Genomic DNA, 7,509 nt, shown 5'->3' with positions numbered 1-7,509 from the left:
ATATATGTATATATGTATGTATGTGTGTGTGTGTGTATATATATATATATATATATATATATATATCAAAGGAGCAAAAATGCTGGTGGTCAGTATACACCACGTGGCAAAATTATGAAGTGAAAATATGTAGAAAACATATAAAAAGAGAAATGCCTTCATTTCACATAGTTTTAATATCGTTTTATAAAAAATATATATACATATTTTATGGTTATTGCTATTTAAATTAGCTTTTCAAGGGACATTGTGAAGTAATCATTCCTTGAGCTGTCCACTCAAGAAAACACAAAGTAAATGATCCACAAACACTCAAGAAAACTGAGTCCTCAACTTGTTCCATTTGCCTAAAGGTTTGCAAGGCACCAGCAGGCCTCAAGAGACACGCTCATGTCCATAGAACATGACCAATGCTTTATTTTACTGAACTCTCACTTGTTGTTCACGACAAGAGAATCCATCCATTGTATGTATGTATGTATGTATGTATGTATGTATGTATGTATGTATGTATGTATGTATGTATGTATGTATCGCATGATCAGCCAGACTATTGGATGTTGTTATTTGTTGTTAGTCACAATGCACTTTGCATCATTTTAGCTTTTGAATGATGCCTAGGTGAGTGAACAGGCCAATATTCTCCCCAACCAGAAGGCTACTGTGATGCAGGTTTACCCATTTACAATCAAGTGAACTGGAGCAATGTGAAATGAAGTGTTTTGCTTAAAAAAACATGACATTCAGTCCAGAAACTGAACCCACAATCTAGCGATTGTGAGTGCAACAGCCTAGCCACTAGACCGCATGCATTCTCACACATATACACACACACACATACACACACACACACATGATGGGATACTTTCAGTTTCCATCTACCAAATCCACTCACAAGGCTTTGGTCAGCAAAGAAATTAATAAATGTTGTCAATATATATATATATATATATATATATATATATATATATATGGTTCAAAATGCACAAAAAAACAAGAAACAAAAGACAGAGATAGGTGAAAGAACAACAAACAAGGCTCAGTTTGTTGATGCTCAGTAAAAATGGAAAAGTCTTTAGCGTTTTGAGCTTACACTCTTTGGCACATAGAATGAAAAAAGGAAACAGAAAAAAAAACACTCTAACAACAATGACAGCATTTAGGAAAATTTCACCATTTGCTTGCTTGCTTCTAGCTGTTTCAGTTCACTTCTGTGGAAATTGTGCTTGTGAAAATGCATCAATAGCCACACATTACTAAAGCCATTATAAAGTGTAGTAAACTGGTGCATCATAAGAAACTTGACAGTGAGCGATGTTGTCAGAGGTAAATAAGCAATGCTGCTAATATCAATAATGATGATCAGATGTATACCAATTTCAATTGGACGAAGTAAGAAATGATGAAATGTGAGTAAAGTAATACACATATAAGAAAACAGGGATCTAGTTATTCTCATTTTCAAAATATGCATTTTTTAAAAGGAAGTAAAAAATCTGAAAATCAGCTATAATAATGTAGCCTTCCAGTCTCATTGCTTTGAAGGTTTGATGTTGTGGAGAAAAAAATTGGAGAAAAATGTTAGAGAGGTTTAAAAATCGAAAACAACTGAGTATTTTTAGCAAATAGAGACAAATTTTCTGTGTTTAGCAAAGTGGTGTCAACTTTAAGGTTGTACCCTGTGAAATTTATAGTTCAGTGTCTGACCTGTTCCTTGTAGGTTTCTAAATAAACAGAAATACCTAATAAAATCAATATGTATCATGTTACTGTTTCTTTTGTTTCTTCATTGATTGTATTTTTAATTACTTTTTTAATCACTTATATTAATATATTTGTGTGTATGTGTTTACTTTATGCGTATTTCAGTATTATGTATACCTGTCATGTATTTGTGTACATCATTAATATATAAGTGCATGCGTGTGTGTGTGTGTGTGTGTGTGTGTGTGAAAAGGGAGTGTGTGTGAAAAGGGAGTGTCTGTCTCCAAAACTCCAAAGTTGAGTAACGTTTTCATGCTTGGATTTGTAAACTATGATAAGAATAACACTCATCAACAAATAATTTGTCCTAGGAAAAAGAATACCTGTATCTTACATGTTTTTGTTTGCAGAATTCAAAAATGATGTCAAATTATCTGTATCACCACAGTTTCTCTGTTCCACAATATTCCTCTCAGTTCCTGTTACGTGGGCTAAATTTCAGTCAAGCTGTTGAAATGTGAAGCTAACGGTTTAAGAAATACTCCTTATTTAAATTTTTATGGATAAAATTAACCTAGTGAAATCATAAATCCAGCTATCTGAGTCAATGAGTCCCAAAAATATATGAAATGAAAAATATGTAAAAATACTAACACAGAAAAATACTAATACACAGAAGCATAGAAAAATATGTAATATACTAAGACACAGAAAAATTAAAGCAAAACACACAGGTAAAAAGAATCTCGTGGTGTGAAGAATCAACATAGACAACAGTGGCACAGACAACATTGAACCACAACACAGCATACGGTTATCATGGTAACAAGCTGCTAATGCTACGCTGTCTGTTGATTGGCCAAAATTACCTCAACTTTAATTCCAAATAACATCAGATTCTTTAATTTACGAGATAAAGTAATTGGTTGATTGTAATCAAAATTCAGAGTTGTATCGATACACGAAAATTGAAAGCATTCTGAGAAAAATTAAGGGGAGGCTCATTTTGCAAATGAGAAAGACTAGATCCGAAAACAGAGATAGAAGTCAGAACCAGAGAATGGTTTACTATATTCAGTTGGTGTGTAGAATAAAATGGTTAAAATAATTTTGAAGTATTGTTTATGGCCATATCACATATAAAAACTGGTCCTCATCCGATCACCAAAATTAAGCAATGTTGATTCTATTTAGTACTTAGATGGGTGACCACTTGGGAAACCTAGGTGCTATAAGCATCTTTTATCCCTTTTTATTTAGGTTTTTTATTGCATAATTAACAAGCATGCGAACTAATCGTTTTATTATTGCAGTTAGCTTTAGTTTAAGTGTGTGTCTTGTCTGTGTTTTCCTACACACACACTTCTATATAGATATTTGCATGCACAAATTTCAATGACTCTCTGCAACTGCAGTTGCAAATGATTATATTAGAAAATGAAATAACTGTTGCCAACATTTACTTTGTCATTCAATCCTAACCACCACTGCCTGCTAGTTTTATACTACAAGTTTCACAACGGTACTCATACTATCAAATACAAGAACCGATGTTTTTAACGTGATATGGCCATAGATGATATAGCAATATTATTTTAACCATTTTATTCTACACACCAGTTGTTATGATTTCTATTCCTGTTTTCTTCTATGTGTATCATTGAATTTTACTCCCATCTTATCATCTCTTACTCCGTCTCTGCCAGCCAATTGAAACCGGTATACATTTGATCATCATTGTTGTTATTAGCAGCATTGCTTATTTACCTCCAGCAACGTCACTCACTGTCAAGTCTCCTATCATGCACCAGTTTACTACCCTTAATACCAGTTTCACATAGCCTGAGCTTAAGACCCTGTTCAAAGACATGAGGCGACATACCATCACCCTTACTGGAGATACACCTAAAGACATCACAGTTTGGGGCAACTTGGTTTTCACGATACATGAGACTTCACACTGATTGTATGCAGGCTGTATGTTATTTTGGGAGTTGTGCAACTGGCCCTGATAGAAATTCTTTTCATCTGAGAAGAACCAGATCATTCCTGGCTCAACAGGATGCGTCAGCATTTTCAGGAGCTTCTTTTCCTTCAACAAGTAACTCTCTTTGGCCTAAGCTTTCAGAATGTGTCCCTTGAACATCTTGTAGAAGTGGTTGTGAAGGTCCCCATTAAGACCAGTTTCATGGTGGCTATTCCAACACCCATCTCTCTCACCAAAGCCTTTATAATGAAGATGAGTAAATGAGGATGATGTGAATGATGTATATACAACTTGAAACTGCAACTGAAATTGTAAGTGACATTTTATTCTTCATTATAGAATATAATGATTGCCATACATAAATTAACATAACATAACAGGTTATAATACAAGGATGTGTGAGAGAACTTTGTAGTTCGGTTGGACTGTTGATGTAGTAGACATAATTGACGTACTGTTTGGTAGTGTAGAGGCAGCTGTTGGTCTGTTGGTCGTGTAGTCTTCATAAGCAATGATGTAGACAGGTGTCTGGTGGAATTGAAAGCAGAGACTGGCTGGAGTCAAAACATTGTTGCTGGAGACAAGTTGCATGTGGTCAGTGGTGAGTGCCAAAGACCTAGAACAGTCAAGAACTGTGGTACTAATAGGGAATAATAGACTCCCATAGCTGGTGGTTAATTTCCCACGTAAGGAAAAATAAACTGTTGCACCAACACGATTGGACAGTTGGAAGCTGACCAATACAAACAACAGGTTCGTTTAATCACAAAGTCATGTGACTGCTGGAACAAAAGGCCTTGTGGAGCTGATATTGGGGTATTTAAGCCTAAATGAGTCAAAATGAAAACATCTCCCACAATGACAGTGTAAATCACTTCTACTACACCTTGGTTTCCTTGCTTTGATTTTCCATCACCCTGTTCTGCAGTTGTTGGATGAATTCCAGTGTGCAGATACAGTCAGAACACCTGCTGTATCCCTTCCTGCTGGCCACAGCTTTATAGTCTCTGTTGAAGCTGTCCATGTCATGTCTTACTGCCTTTAAAGTGTTCACAGAACATCGAGCAGCAGTTATGATATCATCATTTTGACACCCAGCACAAGTCATCGTGATACAGGTTACTCTTTTCCAATATTCTGATGGCTTCCAGTTCTCCATGCCATCTAACTTTTTCTCAACTACAACTTTAACCTTTATACTCTCCAACACTAGTACATAAATAATACATAAAGCTGTTCCTGAAAAAAAGTTCATATAAAAAAATCATCAAATTTAGCCCAAACCCTCTGTATTTCACCCAATGGTCTAATATCTCTTCCTATCCACCACTCTAATAACAATAATAGTAATTCTTTCTTCTATAGGTATATAGGCACAAGGCCTGAAATTTTATTGGGACAAGTTAGTCAATTACACTGACTATCCAGAGCTGAGCTGCTGCTTACTTTATCAAGCCTGAAAGGCAACGTTAAACTCAGCCTAAAAAGTTGTCAAATTTAGCTTGAACAGCTTGTGTGTGTGTGTGTACATGTATATAGATAGATAGAGAAAGAGAAAGACAGACAGACAATCAGATAGGCAGATAGAGAGAGAGAGAGAGACAGACAGACAGACAGACAGACAGACAGACAGACAGACAGACAGATAGATAGATAGATAGATAGATAGATAGATAGATAGATAGATAGATAAAACACTTAATATTTATTTTCCCTGTTAGTAATCTAGATGTTGTGTATCTTATATATTAGGCCTTCTATTTCATTCCATTGTTATCTGTTAAATTACCTTAACAATAATGGGCTTTGACAAATCTTAATGAACTTTTACACTGTTCTTGTTTTTACAGCAGAGAAAGTACATACAGCTGCATTTGAAACCACAATCCCAGGGTAACAAATTACAGTATTTGCCTCACTTATGTTTGATTTCAAAACAAAAAGTACACTCTCACACGCATGCACACACACACACACACACACACACACAAGAATCCTCCTCCTCTTCCGCCTCATCATTATCATTTAACATCCACATTTCCATGCTTCCATAGAACAAATGGAACTTGTTGAGGCAGGTTTTCTACAGTTGGATGCTCTTCTTGTCATGCGTCTTCATGCGTCCATGTTTCTGTCTAAGGTAATATTTTCCCCATTGCCAGACATGTTTTCTACTGAAGACATCTTATATGACAGTGATGCTTGCTTACAACCATGACATGATTTTAAGACAAGGGTACACACACACACACACACACACACACACACACACACACATACATACACACACATACATATATATTCATATATATATATATATACAACAGTCTTCTTTCAGTTTTCATCAACCAAATCCACTCAAATTATTGGTCAGCCCAGGGCTATAAGAAAAGATACTTGCCCAAGGTGTTGTGCTGTGGGACTGAACCTGATACTATATAGTTAGGAAGCAAAGTTCTCAACCGTACAGCCATGCTTACACCTGTATAGAATACAGTACGAAATTATTTGCACATAACATTTTTACATGTGTTTCAGTGACAATTACATAACGATTATGTATTATCTGTACTCTGTGACCATTATACCCAACAAACTCGTAACACAATTATCTGTGTAATAACATTAATTCGTTTCCCAGGCATCTGTTTTGGAGTGTAATGAAACATATGCAGTACTAACTCATCAATTAAATGCTGTGCACTTTAATAGGTTCTTTATAAACATTATAAATACATATATATATATATATATATATATCATCTCACAATGCACAAGACGTAACTGAGGTTCCTGCCAAACTGTCTCAGCCATATTGGAAAACAAATTGATTTTAGCAACCACATTAATAACATAAGTACATCCATGGACACACACACACACACACACACACACACACACACACACACACACATATATATTGGATTAACAGACATATATATACCAGATTATTGTAGTTGAAAGATTAACTAATCTGCCTTAATACTTAGTAATTACTGCATATTTGTGTTAATATCCTTGTTTTTCTAGGATTTTGTGCCAATGTTTAACTGTTACTACTTTTTAATAAGATATATTATGAAGTATGTTACTATTTTTTAGTAAGATTCATTAGATATATATGTATATTTATGTATATATATGTGTGTGTGTGTGTGTGTGTGTGTGTGTAAATATATGTATATATGTATCATCATTTTCCATGCTGGCATGGGTTGGACAGTATGACAGGAGCTGGCAAGCCAGAGGCCTGTGCCAGGCTGGATGCCTTTTCCAATGATGACTACTTTACAGAGTCTACTGTATGCTTTTTAGGTTGCACCAACACAGACAGGGTCACTAAGTAACTTGCAAAATAAAGACCCCTTGACTGGGAGGGGCAGCAGTATTGAGGTAGGTGTCTTTGTGCTAGTTGATGAGAGACTAAAAGGTAAAATAGAGATGCAGTTTTGAGTTTGGTGTCTTGCTGTAGAAGAGATATATGGCTAACCAAGTTGGAAAAGAAAGGGGAGAATGGGAGAAAAATATATATATAATGGAGATGTACCTGCATAGCAGGTGATCTGATCTGAGATTGTGTGCTGAAACAAAAACAATTGCAGCATGGAAGGTATTTATAAGCCATTTAAAAACACACAAAAACTATTAGATTCACTTCAACATTTAAGTTTAATTTGTCAAAATACTTTTGTTGCTATGAAACCGTCACTTGTTCACTGACAAAATTTCGTGCTGCACGAAATTTTGACAAATTAAACTTAAATGTTGAAGTGAATCTAACATTTTTTGTGTGTTTTTAAATGGCTTATAAACACCTT

The 7,509-nt window shown here is 35.1% G+C and overlaps 1 protein-coding gene and 1 pseudogene across 1 annotated transcript in view; one reads left to right on the top strand and one right to left on the bottom strand.

The window, feature by feature from the left end:
• LOC106867817 (calpain-3) overlaps window positions 1-7,509 on the bottom strand; it is a 114,107-nt gene that overhangs the window by 91,384 nt on the left and 15,214 nt on the right. The gene's annotated exons all lie outside the window — the stretch shown is intronic.
• LOC128250652 (5S ribosomal RNA) lies at window positions 2,825-2,942 on the top strand (annotated as a pseudogene).

Source organism: Octopus bimaculoides, chromosome 23 (genome assembly GCF_001194135.2).
Source record: "Octopus bimaculoides isolate UCB-OBI-ISO-001 chromosome 23, ASM119413v2, whole genome shotgun sequence".
Classification (NCBI taxonomy): Eukaryota; Metazoa; Mollusca; class Cephalopoda; order Octopoda; family Octopodidae; genus Octopus; species Octopus bimaculoides.
This window is presented reverse-complemented; position numbering and strand designations above follow the sequence as displayed.